Consider the following 17,660-nt stretch of genomic DNA (forward strand, 5'->3'; position numbering starts at 1 on the left):
CCCTCAGTCCTGAAGCCCCCACAAGAGGCCCATTGGTAGAGCAGGGCTATCCACCTGCATCAAAAGCATAGCCTGTCATGGTGGGGGAAGAGGAAGTGAACACTGGTTGACCAGGTCCTGGGAAAGTGCAGATGTGGGTGACTGAGCCTGCATGAGCTCACAGCTCAGTACACAGGAGAGAGCAGGGCTTGGGCAAGAAATGGAGGATGGAAAAATGTCATCATCCCAGCCAAGGGGTCCACTGGAGTTGTCACTAAGAATCCCTGCTCTCCAATGCTGGGAAGGGACAGACCCTAGACTCTGTGCTCTGCAGAGTCCTGAGGCCAGAGCCTAGTATTCAGCTCTAGCCAGGGGTGGGTGTGAGGATCGGAAAGGGACAGGAGCTGGAATGAGGGCACTGTGAGCACAGCCAGGTGAAGCACATGATGCCTATCTGGCTCAGAGCAGCATGAATCAACCCCAGGACAGCCAGTCGGCCTCTCTCCATCAGTGGCTTGAAGGCAGGCTGGATGGCCTCCTACACCCAGGCCCGTGCCCAGGTCCCTGAGATGGTGGAGGGGCAGGGAGAACCCTTGTTCTCCCACCTCTGTATCTCTCCTGACCCCCTCTGCCTCACAGGGGCCTCCCACAGGGCAAACCTGCCCATAGCATTCTCCCACCCCCTACCCTGCTGTCATGTGGGTCAGGGAGGCACGTGTTCCTGCTGTCTGGGACTGAGGACAGTTGGGAGCCCCTTGCCCCAGGTGATGGGCAGTTGACGATACCATCATGAGTCAAAGGTATCAGGGCAGGGAAAGCGTCTGCCCAGCCTCTGAGGGGACAGATGGAAGTGGGCCTCCAAGGCCTGTGACACACTGAGAAGTGCCCTATCAGTTAAGTCCATTGAGGCCACAGTCGCCTTGGCCATCATCTCTGAGACTCTGCCCAGAGCAAACTGCTCCACGCACACTGCAAAACAGGGGCCAGGCTGAAGTAGTCCATGATACAGTTTATTGTGCTGGCAATCGATGGAGTGTTCCCTCTACTCTCCTCCTTTCCTCTTGCCCTCTCCCAACCTTACCTTTCCTCCTGTCTCCCACTCTTCTTCCTCATGTATTCCAAGCTGCAGAGGACCAAAAAAAGAAGAAAGAAAAAAGGCACGTTTGTGAAGGCAAAGAAAAAGATGGGTTGGCATGTGGGAAGAGGATTGCTGCTTTGTCTCGCCCACAGAGCGGGGGTGCCTTCCTTGTATGTTTCTGTGCCTGGTATGTGGGTACAATTTGCTGAACCCCAGACATATGACATGACCCTCCTTTCCCTCCATACCCCCCTCCCCACCCCAGACAATCCTGGAGTGTCCCTTTCAGGCCATCCATCTCCCATGGACAGAAGGCTCTTGGCTTGGCTGCAAGGCCTGGCTTTTCTGGGCCTGGGTGATACAGGAGGGTAAGCTTGGGAAGGACTCCAGTGCCTCATATAAACCGCTAATGAAGCACAATCTATCATTTAGAAAATAGGACTGACATTGGCCTGCGAGAAAGGGGTCTCTTGTTTCAGAAGGTTGATGGCAATTGGGTGATGGCCACTACTCTGAGTTTAATGTCAAGGGTCAAGTCTCACTTGTCTCACTTGTCTCCAGATACACCCAGGGCATATGGACACTCAGTGAATGCTGACTGAGAGCAGCTGAATTGCTATACGCAACACCTAGATTTATCTCCTCTTAATCTCCTTACAACCTTCTCCTCCTCCTCAGGCATGTCTTAACATGGTGAAACCCCATGTTGTCTCTACTTAAAAAATAAAAATCGCCCCACAGGGTTCCATTCTAGGCCCTTTCCTCCTCTCTCAAAACATACCCCTAGATGACCTCCCCATTCTGCTGGCTTCCATCCACATGCTGAGGCTGCATGCCAATCATTCACATGGTTCTTACCTTGCTTCCAGATCCCCACATCCAGCTGCTCACTGGACACTTCCTTTTGAACATCTGGGGCATTTCAAACTCAACATGCTCAAAATCAGATTCAACATCTTCTCAAAACTTGTTTCTCCTCCAACAGCTCTAGGGGTTACCAATTTCCCAGGTACCCAAGCCATATAACAGAGCCTCATCCTTACTCTTTCCTCTGTACCCACATCCCAGCCATCAGAATCCTCCCAATTAAATGCCCTAAATATATTTTTTTTGATATGGAGTCTTGCGCTGCTGCCCAGGCTGAGTGCAGTGGCGCGATCTCTGCTCACTGTAACTTCTGCCTCCCAGGTTCAAGCAATTCTTGTGCCTCAGCCTCTGGAGTTGCTGGGATTACAGATGTCCGCCACCACAACCAGCTAATTTTTGTATTTTTAGTAGAGACGAGGTTTCACCTTGTTGGCCAGGCTGGTCTCTAACTCCTAACCCCAAGTGACCCACCCGCCTCAGCCTCCCAAACTGCTGGGATTACAGGTGTGAGCCACGGCACCTGGCCCATATATTTCTTTAGCAAGCTGCATGCCCACCTGCTCTTGTCACAGGAGCCTGCGCTTTCCCTTCTATAAGACTAATCACACTTCATTGCAATTGCTTATTTTATTTATTTATTTATTTATTGAGATAGAGTTTCACTCTTGTTGCCCAGGCTGGAGTGCAATGGCGTGATCTCAGCTCACCGCAACCTCTGCCTCCTGGGTTCAAGCGATTGTCCTGCCTCAGCCTCCCGAGTAGCTGGGATTACAGGCATGTGCCACCACGCCCGGCTAATTTTGTATTTTTAGTAGAGACGGTGTTTCTCCATGTTGGTCAGGCTGGTCTCAAACTCCTTACCTCAGGTGATCCACCCACCCTGGCCGCCCAAAGTGCGGGATGACAGGCGTGAGCCACCGCACCTGGCCTGCAATTGCTTATTTACTTTGTACCCTCTGGAACATACATTCATAATATATGCTGACAATTTTACTGGGTAACCACCCAGGTCTGAGGTGGGTGCCTTCCCTCTAGAACTTGGTCCAAGTGTTTTGTTTTGTTTTTGAGACAGGGTCTTGCTCTGTTGTCCTGGCTGGAGTGCAGTGGTATGATCATAGCTCACCGTAACCTTGAACTCCTGGGCTCAAGGGATCCTCCTACCTCAGCCTACCAAGTAGCTGGGACTATAGGCACACACCACTATGCCCTGCTAAAGAGGTGGTCTCACTATGTCGCCTAGGCTGGCCTCAAGTGATCCTCCCACCTTGGCCTTCTAAAGTGCTGGGATCACAGGTATGAGGCATCACACCCAGCCTTTTTATTTTTTTTAAACAGCTCTTTTTGAGATTTAGCGCACCTACCATGCAATTCAACCATTTAAAGTGTACAATTTGGCCAGGCGCAGTGGCTCATGCCTATAATCCCAGCACTTTTGGAGGCCAAGGCAGGTGGACCACCTGAGGTCAGGAGTTCCAGACCAGCCTGGCCAACATGATGAAACCCCATGTTGTCTCTACTTAAAAAATACAAAAATTAGCCGGGCATGGTAGTGGATGCTTCTAATCCCAGCTACTTGGGAGGCTGAGGCAGAAGAATCTCTTGAACCCGGGAGGCGGAGGTTGCAGTGAGTTAGATCATGCCACTGCACTCCAACCTAGGTGAAGAGTGAGACTCCGTCTCAAAAAAATAAATAAATACTTAAAGTGTACAATTCAATGGCTTTTAGTATATTCAGAGTTGCACAGCCATCACCACAATTTTAGAACATTTTCATCAACCCAAAAAGAAACCCTGCACCCCTTAGCTGTCATCCCTGCGCTTCCATATTCTCCACCCTACCCCCAGGCAACCACTAATCTACTTTCTGTCTCTACAGATTTGCCTATCCTGGATATGTCTTACAAATGAAATCAGGTTAGGGCTTTCCAACTTACCCAGTTCTAAGATTCACCTGAGAACTTCCCTGGAGATTCCAATTCAGCAAATCTGGCGTAGGGCCAGCCAATTCTCTATTTGTTCAGGCTGCATCTGCCTTTGCTATGCCCAGCACCCAAGGCCAGATACACAGTAAGTGGTCCAGAAATATCTTCTGATGAATACCTCTAAAACCTGTCTCTAGCTCTGGTTTCCCTTAAATACACCTCCCCAACTGATGGCCTTGTCTTATGTCAAAAGCAACCTGAAAAGCACTTTGAGTGTGAAAGTACCATATGTTCAGTGTGGAAGAAGCCTGGAAACTCAGAAACACTCTCCCTAGTCCCCCCATGGGGCATAGCGCTTTAGAATGCACTTTCACCACCAGGATCCCAATTAAGGAATGGAACAGAAGCCTGAGGAGGGGACAACAGAGGGAGGGAGGACTGAGGTCAGACTGGTGGAGGAAGCAAGCAAGCTGAATCCCCAGGGGCCAGAGGGGGCAGTTAGAGATGAGGCTGAGGGGGTGAGCAGGGGCTTGGTGAGCATGGGAGGCCTTGTGGCGTGGCTGAGTTTGGAATTTATCCCAGGGTACCGGGGAGCCACCCGTGGGCTTGAAGCAGGGGGGTTTTGTGATCACGTGTGTGCTTTGGGAAGGTCACTCTGGCAGCTGTGAGAGGGAGGAGGCCGGAAGCGGGGAGGAGCCTGCAGTTACATTAGAAGAAGCAAGAGTCTGGGCCTGGTGGCTCACGCTTATAATCCCAGCACTTTGGGAGGCTGAAGCAGGTGGATTGCTTGAGCTCAGGAGTTTGAGACCAGCCTGGGCAACATGGCAAAACCCCATCTCTACAAAAAATACAAAAATTAGCTGGGCACGGTGGTGTGCACCTGTAGCATCAGCTACTGAGGAGGCTGAAGCAGGAGGATAACTTGAGCCTGGGAGGTCAGGGCTGCGTGAGCTGTGATTGCACCACTGCCTGATAGCCTGGGCAACAGAGTGAGACCCCATCTCAAAAAAAAAAAAAAAAAAAAAAAAAAAAAAAAAAAAAAAGAAGCAAGAGTAGCCTGGGCCAGAGTGGGTAAAGGCTAGAAGCAGAGGCTTGAAAGTCATGCTCGCTTTAGCATGCGGTTTCATATGACTACTGTGATGTCCAGTGACTGCTCCGCTCCATTCCTTCCACACCTGTAGCCTATACCTTTACACTTCCCTTTTCATCCTTGACTTTTACCTTCTAATACTCAAGGTTTAGTCTGATATTTCCACACTAATATAAAACGAAATAGAAGGCACTCGAGGGCTAGGGACATCCTCTATCTATCTCTGGTAGTACCTAACCTTGAACATAGACCTGGGTCCTAAGCAGTTATTCAGGACATACTTGTAGATTAATAAGTCATCACCTAAATACCTCTGCTGTCTGCCTGAGAGCCTGAAGTTTCCACAATTAAAGCCCTTCCCAGCCTGGGCAACATAGTGAGACCCTGTCTCTATAAATAATTCTTTTTTTTTTTTAATTAGCCAGACATGGTGGCATGTGCCTGTAGTCCTAGCGACTCAGGAGGATTGCTTGAGCCCAGGAGTTAAAGGCTGCAGTGAGCTATGATTACGCCATTGCACTTCAGCCTGGGTGACAGAGTGAGATCCCATCTTTTTTTCTTTTTTTCTGAGACAGAGTCTCGCTCTGTCGCCCAGGCTGGAGTGCAGTGGCGCAATCTCGGCTCACTGCAACCTCTACCTCCCAGGTTCAAGTGATTCCCCTGCCTCAGCCTGCTGAGTAGATGGGATGACAGGCACACACCACCACACCCAGCTAATTTTTGTATTTTTAGTAGAGACGGGGTTTCACCATGTTGGTCAGGCTGGTCTCGAACTCCTGACCTCGTGATCCACCCACCTTAGCCTCCCAAAGTGCTGGGATTATAGGCCGTGATTGCCATCACACCAAGCCTACAGTCCCCCATTTTTTATGGGGGATATGTTCCAAGCTCTCTGGTGGATGTCTGAAATCAAGGATAGTCCTGAATCCTATATATAGTATGTGTTATCAATCTGATAACTGAGATGGCTACTAAGTGGCTAATAGGTGGGTAGTATATACAGCATGGGTATGCTGGACAATGGAACGAGTCACATTCCAGGCAGTATGCAGCAGGATGTTGTGAGAATTCACCACTCTACTCAGAATGGTGTGCAATTCGAAACATGATTTCTGGAAGTTTCCATTTAGTATTTTCAGACTGCAGTTGACCATGTGTAACCAATAGCAGAAAATAGCAGAAAGTGAAGCTGTGAACAAGGGGGAGACTACTGTACTCATTCTGATTTTGCCAACAAGTTGCCGGACAACCCTGAGCAAGTCACTTCATTTCTGAATTTAGGACAAAACTGCCTGGCTGATCAAATAGAGCTGTGAGCATCACTTGAAAAGGCAGACATGAAGGTGTTTTGCAAAATGAAAAATATAGAGATGGATTATAAAGGGTGATCCACGCATGTTTGGAAAAGTAAGTAACAGCACAGAAAACAAAATCAACTTCTAAAACATTGGATATAGGTTTAGCAACAGTCCTTTATACCTTTAAGAGCAGTCATTTGAGCTGAGAGGTAAAAAATAAATATGGCTGGCCGGGGTAACCCCAGCACTTTGGGAGGCTGAGGCGGGCAGATCACAAGGTCAGGAGATCGAGACCATCCTGGCTAACAGGGTAAAACCCCATCTCTACTAAAAATACAAAAACATTAGCTGGGCATGGTGGCACATACCTGTAGTCCCAGCTACTCAGGAGGCTGAGGCAGGAGAATTGCTTGAATCTGGGAGGCGGAAGCTGCAGTGAGTTGAGATCTCGCCACTGCACTCCAGCCTGAGCGACACAGCGAGACTCCACCTCAAAATAAATAAATAAATAGGCCGGCGTGGCGGCTCACGACTGTAATCCCAGCTCTTTGGGAGGCTGAGGTGGGCAGATCACATGAGGTTGGGAATTCGAGATCAGCCTGACTAACATGGAGAAACCCCATCTCTACTAAAAATACAAAATTAGCCGGCCATGGTGGCGCATGCCTGTAATCCCAGCTACTTGGGAGGCTGAGGGGGGAGAATTGCTTGAACCTGGGAGGTGGAGGTTGTGGTGAGCCAAAATCATGCCATTGTACTCCAGCCTGGGCAACAAGAGCAAAACTCCGTCTCAAAATAAATAAATAAATAAATAAATAAGGCTTTCACAGGGGTCTGAAGAAAGCAGACATTAATAAGGAAAAAAACTCCTACAGTCTAGGCAGGAGATGATATGGAAGGATGAGTCTTTAAAATGTTAGAATAGGCCGGGCTTGGTGGCTCATGCCTGTAATCCCAGCACTTTGGGAGGCCGAGGCAGGCAGATCGTGAGGTCAGGAGATTGAGACCAGCCTGGCCAACATGGTGAAACCCATCTCTACTAAAAATACAAAAATTAGCTGGGCATGGTGGTGTGTGCCTGTAATCCCAGCAATTTGGGAGGTTCAGGCAGGAGAATTGCTTGAACCTGGGAGGCAGAGGTTGCAATGAGCCAAGATTGCACCACTGCACTCCAGGCTGGGCAACAGAGCAAGACTCCATCTTGGGGAAAAAAAAAATTAAAATGTTAGAAGTGGTTAGGCTTGGCAGTTGATGTTGGCAGACAATGAAAGCTTTCCAAATGTCTTTAAAGGTTTAGCATCACTACTCTACACCCTCATCCAATGGTGTAAGATGACTTGCTGTCCCCCAAATACTCTTGTAGACTTTTATGCCTTTGATCATGGCTCTTCACCTTACATGTCTTCGTGTCACTTGTTAATGCTTTGCTAATCCTTTAGACCCAGCTGAAATGAGATACTCCTGGAGTGATTTACTCCTTTAGCTGCGAGCTCATTTCTTTCCACTATAACAGTTATTGCATTAATTTTTTGTGTGTTTGTTTTAACCAGTTTTACTAGTTAAATTTTGAGTCCAAGGGCAGGAAACACATCGTGAGTCATCTTTGAATCTCCAGTGCCTAGAACAGGAAGCTACACACAGCAAGTATTCAATAATTACTTGATGAGCTGCATCATGTCTCACACATGTTCTCAACAGGTATAGAGAAAACCAGAGTGTTCACATGTAACTTTAGGCCTTACCCCAAGGAGGGCAGGAAGATTCTCTGCTCATTATGTCTTAGAAAATCAATATGTCTCCCCTTCGTTTGTTGATTATCTTGATTAAAGAGTTTTTAAAAAACATGGAAATGATCATAATTATTGCAAGCTTTACAGGGGTAACAATAGGAGCCAAGGAAGATCTTGGAAATACAACTGTTCTCCTGAGAATCATAGGATAATGATTTCTGGCCGGGTGCAGTGGCTCATGCCTGTAATCCCAGCACTTTGGGAGGCTGAGGTAGGAGGATTGCTTCACACCAGGAGTTCGAGACCAGCCTGGGCAACATAGTAAGACCCCCATCTCTACAAAAAACAAAAAACCTTAGCCGGGTGTGTTGGCACTCGCCTATAGTCCCAGCAACTCAGAACGCTGAGGCAAAGGTTGCAGTGAGCAGAGTTTGCCACTGCACTCCACACCCCAGCCTGGGGAACAGTGGACAATGCGACCCTGTCTCAAAAAAAAAAAAAAAAGCTGCTTTATTTCTTGTCTAATCATTATGGCTGTATCAAGCACAATGATCATCCCATTTTATGTATTTATTTTTTTGAGACAGCCAGGCTGGAGTGCAGTGGCGCGATCTCGGCTCACTGCAACCCCTGCCTTCCAGATCCAAGCAGTTCTCCCGCCTCAGCCTCCTGAGTAGCTGGGATTACAGGCACCCACTATCGTACCTGGCTAATTTTTGTATTTTTGGTCTTGAACTCCTGACCATAGGTGATCCGCCTGCCTTGGCCTCCCAAAGTGCTGTGATTACAGGCATGAGCCACCACGCCCAACCTATCATCCCATTTTATAGAAGAGAAATCTATAGTTGAGTTGTTACTAATTCAACAGAGACCACACAGCTAATAAGAAACCAAGACTAGACTTGAATCCCGAACAATCTAATTCTAGCATCCAGAGAGGGTGACATTAAACATTTAAGTTACATAACTAACACTAGTTAATCTAATTAACTGCTCATCAAATATTTCTAGTAATTTGGCTTCCCCGAATGCTCTCCTATAGGGGATCAATATGCCTTTTGCCAGCACGAGGACACTGGTCCACTTGCCTGTTGTTAACAGCACTCTGCTTATCTAGCAAGCGCGCCTGACAAATCCCCGAGGAAGGAATCTGCTCTTAGGGTACAAACCACATTGGGTTTCTGGTCCTGTACGTGAGGTTCAAGGCCAGATCTTTTTTTTTTTTTTTTTTTTTTTGAGACAGAGTCTCGCTCTGTCGCCAGGCTGGAGTGCAGTGGTGCGATCTCTGCTCACTGCAACCTCCGCCTCCCAGGTTCAAGCGATTCTCCTGCCTCAGCCTCCTGAGTAGCTGGGATTACAGGCACACACCACCACACCCAGCTAATTTCTGTATTTTCAGTAGAGACGGGATTTCACCATGTTGGCCAGGATGGTCTCAATCTCTTGACCTAGTGATCCGCCCACCTCGGCCTCTGAAAGTGCTGGGATTACAGGCATGAGCCACCGTGCCCAGCCTAGCCTTATTTTTATCACCTCAACTGTTTCACAGCCTGTCATCATATTTTCCCTCAGCTTGTTTCTTTCCAGCCTCAAACATTCTATTCCTTTTGTTTGGCCTTCTGTTCCTTCATCTTTGGAGCTGACTCCATAAAGTAGGACACATCAAGATTTACCATAAAGACAAGAAAATATTTTGTTTGTTTATTTATTTTTGAGATGAAGTCTCGCTCTGTCGCCCAGGCTGGTGTGCAGTGGCGCAATCTCGGCTCACTGCAACCTCCACCTCCCAGGTTCAAGCAATTCTCCTGCCTCAGCCTCCCGAGTAGCTGGGATTACAGGTGTGCCACCACGCCTGGCTAATTTTTATATTTTCAGTAGAGATGAGGTTTCACCATGTTGGCCAGGCTGATCTCAAACTCCTGACCTCAGGTAATCCGCCTGCCTCGGCCTCCCACAGTGCTGGGATTACAGGTGTGAGCCACTACGCCCAGCCAGAAAATATTTTCTTTTCTTCCTTCCTTAGTGATCCTTCGCATTTTCTCAGCCCTATGTGAGAGCAGTACATAGGGTCCTTGTCTTCAGAAAGCAGGCTCCAAGGCCACTTGGACCCCATTCCTGACTTTTGATGCCTCAGAGATCATAGAGTTATAAATATAATATATAGTTGTAAATATAATCATAAATATAGTTGAGGCTTTTTTCCCTCTAAATCCACTGCCTCAGGCTGGGTGTGGTGGCTTACATCTGTAATCCCAAGACTTTGGGAGGCTGAGGTGGGCGGATATCCTGAGATCAGGAGTTCAAGACCAGCCTGGCCAACATGGCAAAACCCCATCTCCACTAAAAATACAAAAAATTAGCCAGGAGTGGTAGTGCACACCTGTAGTCCCAGCTACGCGGGAGGCTGAGGCAGGAGAATTTCTTGAACCCAGGAAGCAGAAGTTGCAGGGAGCTGAGATCGAGCCACTGCATTCCAGCCTGGGCGACAGAGTGAGATTACATCTAAAAATAAAATAAAATAAAAAAATAAATCCACTGCTTCATATTTGCCTACATAAAAGCTTTAGAAGGTGTTCCTGTAGTCTACTCTTAAAGAAGATGGGGACAGGTGTGGTGGCTTACATCCCAGCACTTTGGAAGGCCAAGACAGGAGAATTGCTGGAGCCTGAGACCAGCCTGGGCAACACAGTGAGACCTCATCTCCACAAAAAGAAAACAAAAAACAAAAAAAAAAAAAAAAGGAAGATGATTTGAAGTAAAATCTTGAGAAAGTGAACTAATTAGCTTATTAATGTTACTAGAAAGAAAATCTAAAGTTTAAATGCAAGTCAGCTTTTAATTTTTTTTTTATTTTTGAGACAATGTCTTGCTCTGTCACTCAGGCTGGAATGTAGTGGTGCAATCGGGGTTCACTGCAGCTTCAACCTCCTGGGCTCAAGTGATGCTCCTGCCTCAGCCTCCCAAGTAGCTGGGACTACAGGTACACACCACCATGTTCAGCTAATTTTTTGTAGAGATGGGCTTTTGCCATGTTACCTAGGCTAGTCTCAAACTCCTGGGCTCAAGTAATCCACCTACCTTGGCCTCCCAAAGTGCTGGGATTACAGGCATGAGCCACTGTGCCTGGCCTATTTTTTTATTTTTTTGAGACAGGGTCTTGCTTCATCACCCAGGCTGGAGTACAGTGGCACACACATGGCTCCCTGTAGTCTCGACCTCCTGGGCTCAAGGGATCCTCCCACCTCAGCCTCCCAAGTAGCTGGGACTACAGTCATATGCCACCACACTCAGCTAATTTTTAAATTTTTTGTATAAACAGGGTCTCCCTATGTGCATGTCAGCTTTGTTGTTTCTAGTACACAAGTTCCTAAGTATACCAGGAACTATTTGGGCTGAGGAGAATGCAAAATGCAAATATTCCAGAAGCATCTGTTTGGTAATTTTCCTCTGAGTTTGTCTTTTCTTTATGTCTGAGTCCTAATGTGTACATAAGAGGCAAATGGGATAACTTGGTTTCTAGAAAAAGAAGGGTCACGTGTAAATTTTTCAAATACTTCACACATTTCTAAAATAGTATCTAATTGTATAAGGTAAGTAACTGGGATTAGACATGAGAAAACTTGCCGGGCGCGGTGAGTCGCTCCTGTAATCCCAGCACTTTGGGAGGCCGAGGCGGGCGGATCACCTGAGGTTGGGAGTTCAAGACCAGCCTCACCAACATGGAGAAAACCCATCTCTACTAAAAATACAAAATTAGTCGGGGGTGGTGGCGCATGCCTGTAATCCCAGCTACTCAGGAGGTTGAGGCAGGAGAATCGCTTGAACCCAGGAGGCAGAGGTTGTGGTGAGCTGAGATCACACCATTGCACTCCAGCCTGGGCGATAAGAGCAAAACTCCGTCTCAAAAAAAAAAAAAAAAAAAAAAGAAATGAGAAAAATTGGGTCCTGGTGTTGAGAAGCTGTACTATCCCTTTTCTTCATGTCTGTACCCAAGCAGCTGAATGTTGGAGAAAAACCAACACACTGGGCCAACTGGTTTACCTTTAACATCATGATCACAAACCTCAGATGAGTACCCAATGCCACCAAGGCAATCCTGTTAAGGACTTGCCTTCCCTCTCCCCTGCACCTGCATCTGTCTTCACCTTTGTTGCCCTTATCATGAATGGAAGCATCCCTGTTCTCTCCAAGGTCAACCCTCCCTGTTTCCTTATATCTTCTGATGGATTTCACTCCTATATAGGTCAAGCAAGCCTCCTCTCTCCTGGATCACCCATCTTTCTTCCCCACCATATCCCTCCCAATGGCACATAAACATGCTCTGGGAACCCTACCATCTTTTATTTTATTTATTATTATTTTTTGAGATGGAGTCCTGCTTTGTTGCCCAGGCTGGAGTGCTGTGGCCCAATCTTGGCTCTCTGCAACCTCTGCCTCCCGGGTTCAAGCAATTCTCCTGCCTCAGCCTCCCCAGTAGCTGGGATTACAGGCGCGCGATACCATGCCCAACTAATTTTTGTATTTTTAGTAGAGACCGGGTTTCACCATATTGGCCAGACTGGTCTCGAACTCCTGACCTCAGGTGATCCACCTGCCTCGGCCTCCCAAAGTGCTAGGATAACAGGCGTGAGCCACTGCGCCCAGCCCCTACTATCTTTTAAAAGATTTCTTTCTATGTCTATCCCCAAACTTATCTGGTCCCTTCACAGCAAAACCTCTCTCAAATTGCATACATGTGCTGTCTCCATTTCCTCACTTTCCTGGTGACTGTTCAACCCATTCTGGTCAGGTCCACCTCCCTGATATACTCACGTGAATCAAGCCAAGGCCATCAGTGACATTCTCCAGTGACTTGCAAGGTGACCCAATCCAATAGCCACATCTCTGGCCCAAGTTTATCACACCGCTCAGCTGATGCCTCCTACCTGAAACCTTCTCTGCCCAGGGATTCCACAACTCAGCGATAGCTTTCATGACTTCCTAGATGCTGCCTTTCAGGCTCCTTCTCCATTACCCTCCCAATATTGGAGTGCCCCAGGATTTGGCCATGGAATTTCTCTTCACTCTTTCCTCCAAGCCAAGCCAGGGGTCGTAAACTGACAGCTCATCTGTGTGGTTTAATCAGCTCATGAAGTTTAAAAACATCTGATTCAGTTGCTAACATCTAAAAACTCTGGAGATTTGACATCTTAAAAATACAGATTTTTTATTCCTTTAGGGGGAAAAAAAAAGAGTATGTTATTGGGCCAGCATTCTCACAACGGAACGGTCAGGTGGATGGAGAAGAAGCTGCTCCCTAGATATTGGGTCCATTTGATATCTAAGGGAAGAGTCATATTCCCTGTAAGTACCAAAAGGCTCTCATCCCAGAGCCACCAGCACCTTGCAGTCAGTTCTTGGTCAACTTGACTGCAGGTTGGGAAGGGTCCGCAGGCGCCTCCTGGGGAGGGGTGGGACTGAAGGTCTCCGCCCACAGAGAACAGCTCTCCCGCAAAGACAAGAAATGCACGTTTCCACAGAATTACACAGCGCTAAATACAGAAACTCCTTTCAGTAAAAAGCGATTGCTATGAACGTGTTAAAGCATCAAGTCTGGTTTTCCGCCACCTCTCCGGGCTGAGGTGGCCTGGGGACACCAAGAGGAGGCCCTCCCACTCTTCTCTCGCACCCGCTTTTAGGTGGCCCTCTTCTAGGGCGGAGAGATCACCAAAAGCCGCTGAGCAAGGACAGCCCTTCCAGTCGTCGCTCGCGGGCACGGAGCTGGGAGCGCGCGGGAACCGACCCGGCCTTACTCTGGGGCGGGCAGCTGTAAGACGTTCGGAGGGCGGGTCGGGCCTGGCTGGGGCGGAGACTGGGCGGGGCTGGGCCCCGGAGCCTCCTCAGCCCCACTGGCTTGCCCCGCGCGCGCTTCCTCCAGCCACCCCCACTTCCCCAACCCTGTACGGGTTCAGGGGGCCGGAGACAGCAGCTAGGGAATAAGGTCAAGCGGGCTGGATCCGGCACCGCCCAGGGGCGGCGGCCTCCGCCCAGGAAGCCCCACCCAGCGGGAGCCAGGACGCCGCGGCGCCGGCAGAGCCCACGGGCGACCCGGCGAGGGCGCGGGAGGGCGCGTGCGGCGTGACGACGCGACTCGCGGCGCGTCCCGTGACGCCATCGCGCCCGCTTTTGAAAGTTGGCGCCCGGGGCCGCCTCCCATGCTGCCCTGCGCCAACCCCTCCCCTCACCTTTCCTCCCCCGCCCTCTACTCGCCGCCCGGCCGGCCCCCCCACCCGTCCCTTCCCTTATCAGCACCCGCGGCCCCGGCAGCGCCGACGCAGGCGCACTGCACCGCGCCGCCGCCATTTTGTGTCTGAGCCTGTGGAGCGATTAAACCGTGCGCGGAGCTGCTTCTTTGGCGGCAGCGGCGGCGGCGGTAGCCGGTGCGGACGCGCGGAGCTCGCCGGAGACGCCGGGTGGCCGGAGCCGTGGAGCGGCGGCGGAGCGGGCGCCGCGGGGGGTGTGGCGCGGAGGTAAGGGGGCCCGGGGTGGAGGAGGTTTCGCGGGCCGCCTCTAGGTGTCACGATGGGGCCGCTCCGGTCGGCGCTGGCTGCAGCCCGGCGCCAGCGCCGCCGCCGGGGGGTGTTTGTCTCCCTCTACCGTCCCTGCTGCGGCGCGGCCGCCGCCATTGCCCGTCGCCGCCGTGGCCCGGCCGCCCCCCCCACCCCCACGCCCGCCCGCTAGGCCTCCCTCCTGGCAGCGCGCTAGGCCTCGGGCGGCGGCAGAGGCAGAGGCCCGCGCGCCCGGCGACTCCATTTTCCTTCCTTTGTCTGCCCTCGAGGCCGGTTCTTGGCCGGCCGATCGCCCGGCCGCGGCCCGCCCTCTGTCCTGTGTCCTCCGCCCCTCCCGCGGCGGGTGGCCCCAGCTGAGACACTATCTCCGCGTCCCGGCTTCGGCGCCCGCCTAGCTTAAGGGTTCGGACCGACTGCCGCCGCGCGCTAAGCCAGGTCCCGGTGCCGTATGGGTGTCGGGCCCTGGCCGTCGCGTCTCGGGCTGCCCCTCCTCCAGCCAGCCCCGTCCCCGGAACCTACCCTGCCGGCCTGCGTGCCTCCCCAGCTGCTTGACTGCTCGGCGGTCTCTCCCAGTCCGCGCGTCGCCGCCGCTGGTCTCCGTCTCCGCCGAGTGGTGCAGGCGGCGCTGCAGCGGCTGCGAGCAGAGGGACCCCAGAGCTGCCGAGAGCTCCCTCTGCAAGGCTGGCTGAGCTGCTCGCACCTCTACGCTGCCTGAGCGGGCGGGGGGACGCGCGCTCGCCGCCCCCGCTGCGCCCCCAAACTCGCGCCCGGGTTCCTGGCCGGACCCGACCGGTGCGGCCCCCCCACGGTGGGCGGAAAAGATGCGAGTTCCGCACCAAGTAGTTTTTATCCAGCCGGGTTCGGACTCCCCAGCCGAGTGATAGCAGCCTGACTTTGTGCGCTCAGAGATCTCAAAGGGACTGAAACTTAAATTTCATTCTGCTCTCAAGTGACGTGACAAATTTCTGAATTTGGGAGTATGGGCTAAGTCCCTTGAGTTTCCCTCCCGCTTTAAAATGTCCTCACACTAACTTAGTACCTGATGCTCTAGGGCTAGGTGAAGGCGGTTCTGCCCCAGGATTGTGCAACTCGATCTAGAGCGCCAGCAGGGCAGAATGAGTTTATTCTTGACTCGACTGGTAATTTGCCCATACGATGAAATATGAGGGTTGATGTTGTAATTGAATCCTGGGTCACTTGCTGCAGATGGTTTATAAATATCTACGCCTAATGTAACTACTGTTTAGTAGGAGACTTCCTGTAGCCCCGAGTTCAGCGTTAAGTAAACATTCGCATACGTAGTCTTCATACTTTGAGTTTCGATCAACTAGGAAAGTTAAAAACCAAGTCCTCATAGGTGGGAAAGGAAGTTAAACAGGGCATGTATTTAAATTTATTCGGTCCTTAAGTTTTCTTTCTTCACTAAAAAGCATCCCGTTGAATTGCGGGAGTCTTTTGCTTTTCCGTAAATATTCTAGTGCCTTAATATAGTTCATTGCAGCAGTTGATGTATCAGTTCGGGTTGTTTTGGAGAGAAGAAAGTCTGGATTAACATGTTTTTAGGAAGGAAGCTATGTTAAGTTTATGAAGAAATTAAACAGCCTGGTCCTAACCAAAGTTGTCCAGTCCACTGTATGTAATCTCAATGTGTAGCTCCTCACTGCAGTCCTCTTCGTAGGCACGCTTTCTATGTCTCATTTTGGAACCCTGCAAAATATTCCTGCCACCCCTCTTCCTCAATAAAATTGCATAGAGTAACTAAATGCAGTAGTGTTGATTGATAGTTAGACTTGGGAATAGAATCACCTTTAATTATCTAATATGTTAGTCCAATTGTGTAATTTATTGCATTCTTTTGTGACTTTGTTTTCCTTTTGAAATTGTGGTTAAGTAGCATGTTTTATTTATTTAAATAAGCTCAACATTGAGTTAAAAATTAAAATACAGCAGGTGTATAATCGAGCCAGGAGTAAAGCTTGTTTTCCCGGGTTAGTACTGTGCTCCATAGACCATATTTTGCTTCTTGGTTTGGTTGTTTCATATGCAGTCATCGGCTTCTTGGGTTTATACGTCATTTATGCTGTTTTAGTGGAATAGACCTTTTCCACACAGTTGCTATCCTTTGAAATTCCCATATGCCAGGAATCATGCTTTGTTTTGTTTTGATTAAAAAACAATCTACAGAGAGAATAAATTGAGGATGAATTGATATGTTAGGGTAACCCAGACTTTTTTTTTTTTTTTTTTTTTTTTTTGAGACGGAGTCTCGTTCTGTCCCCTAGGCTGGAGTGGCAGTGGTGCGATCTCGGCTCACTGCAACCTCTGCCTCCCGGATTCAAGCAATTCTTCTGTCTCTGCCTCCCAAGTAGCAGGAATTACAGGCCCGTGCCACCACGCCCGGCTAATTTTTGTATTTTTAGTAGAGACGGGTTTTCACGGTGTTGGCCAGGCTGGTCTCGAACTCCTGACCTCAGGTGATCCACCCACCTCAGCCTCCCAGAGTGCTGGGATTACAGGCATGAGCCATCTCGCCAGGCCAGGACTTGTTGTTTAAATTAGTGATAGGAGGATGATTAAAACAGGAATGTTTGCCTGCATAAGAAAATACTGCCTATTTAAGAGTAGTTGTGGCTGGGAGCGGTGGCTCACGCCTGTAATCCCAGCACTTTGGGTGACCAAGGCGGGAGAATCACGAGGTCAGGAGATTGAGACCATCCTGACTAACACGGTGAAACCCTGTCTCTACTAAAAATACAAAAAATTAGCCAGGCATGGTGGCACACGCCGTAGTCCTGGCTACTAGGGAGGCTGAGACAGGAGAACCGCTCGAACCTAGAAGGCGGAGGTTGCAGTGAGCCGAGGTTGTGCCGCTGCACTCCAGCCTGGGCAACAGAGCGAGACTCTATCTCAAAAAAAAAAAGAAAGAAAAAGAAAAAGAGTAGTTGTAAAGGTTAACTTTATCGGGATCCATTCAACCTATGTAAGAATTTAGGAGGTGAAGTTGTCCTTAAGATGCATTCAAATTCTAAGAGCTTTAGGATTTTATTTTAAAGTACACACGCAAATGGGGGCACTCACCTGGGACTTCTGAATGGCTTGGGGAGTTCCTTGGTGGAAGCCACTTGTGGCTGACTTAAGGCCCTGGGGA

The 17,660-nt window shown here is 49.6% G+C and overlaps 1 protein-coding gene and 1 long non-coding RNA gene across 3 annotated transcripts in view; one reads left to right on the forward strand and one right to left on the reverse strand.

Moving 5' to 3' along the window:
- Nucleotides 1-973: 973 nt before the first annotated feature.
- Nucleotides 974-15,157, reverse strand: LOC134808757 (uncharacterized). Its single transcript, XR_010152368.1, has 2 exons — nt 15,032-15,157; nt 974-1,102 (listed from the first exon to the last, which is right to left on the reverse strand). It is a non-coding gene; the product is annotated as an uncharacterized LOC134808757 (long non-coding RNA).
- CTCF (CCCTC-binding factor) overlaps nt 14,022-17,660 on the forward strand; it is a 76,899-nt gene continuing 73,260 nt past the window's right edge. The window contains exon 1 of one of the 2 annotated variants that reach the window (XM_511035.9): nt 14,022-14,473. The gene's annotated coding sequence lies outside the window, so the exon portion shown is untranslated. The remainder of the gene's footprint in view (nt 14,474-17,660) is intronic. The other variant, XM_063797259.1, reaches the window with a different exon arrangement.

Source organism: Pan troglodytes, chromosome 18, assembly GCF_028858775.2.
Source record: "Pan troglodytes isolate AG18354 chromosome 18, NHGRI_mPanTro3-v2.0_pri, whole genome shotgun sequence".
Lineage (NCBI taxonomy): Eukaryota > Metazoa > Chordata > Mammalia > Primates > Hominidae > Pan > Pan troglodytes.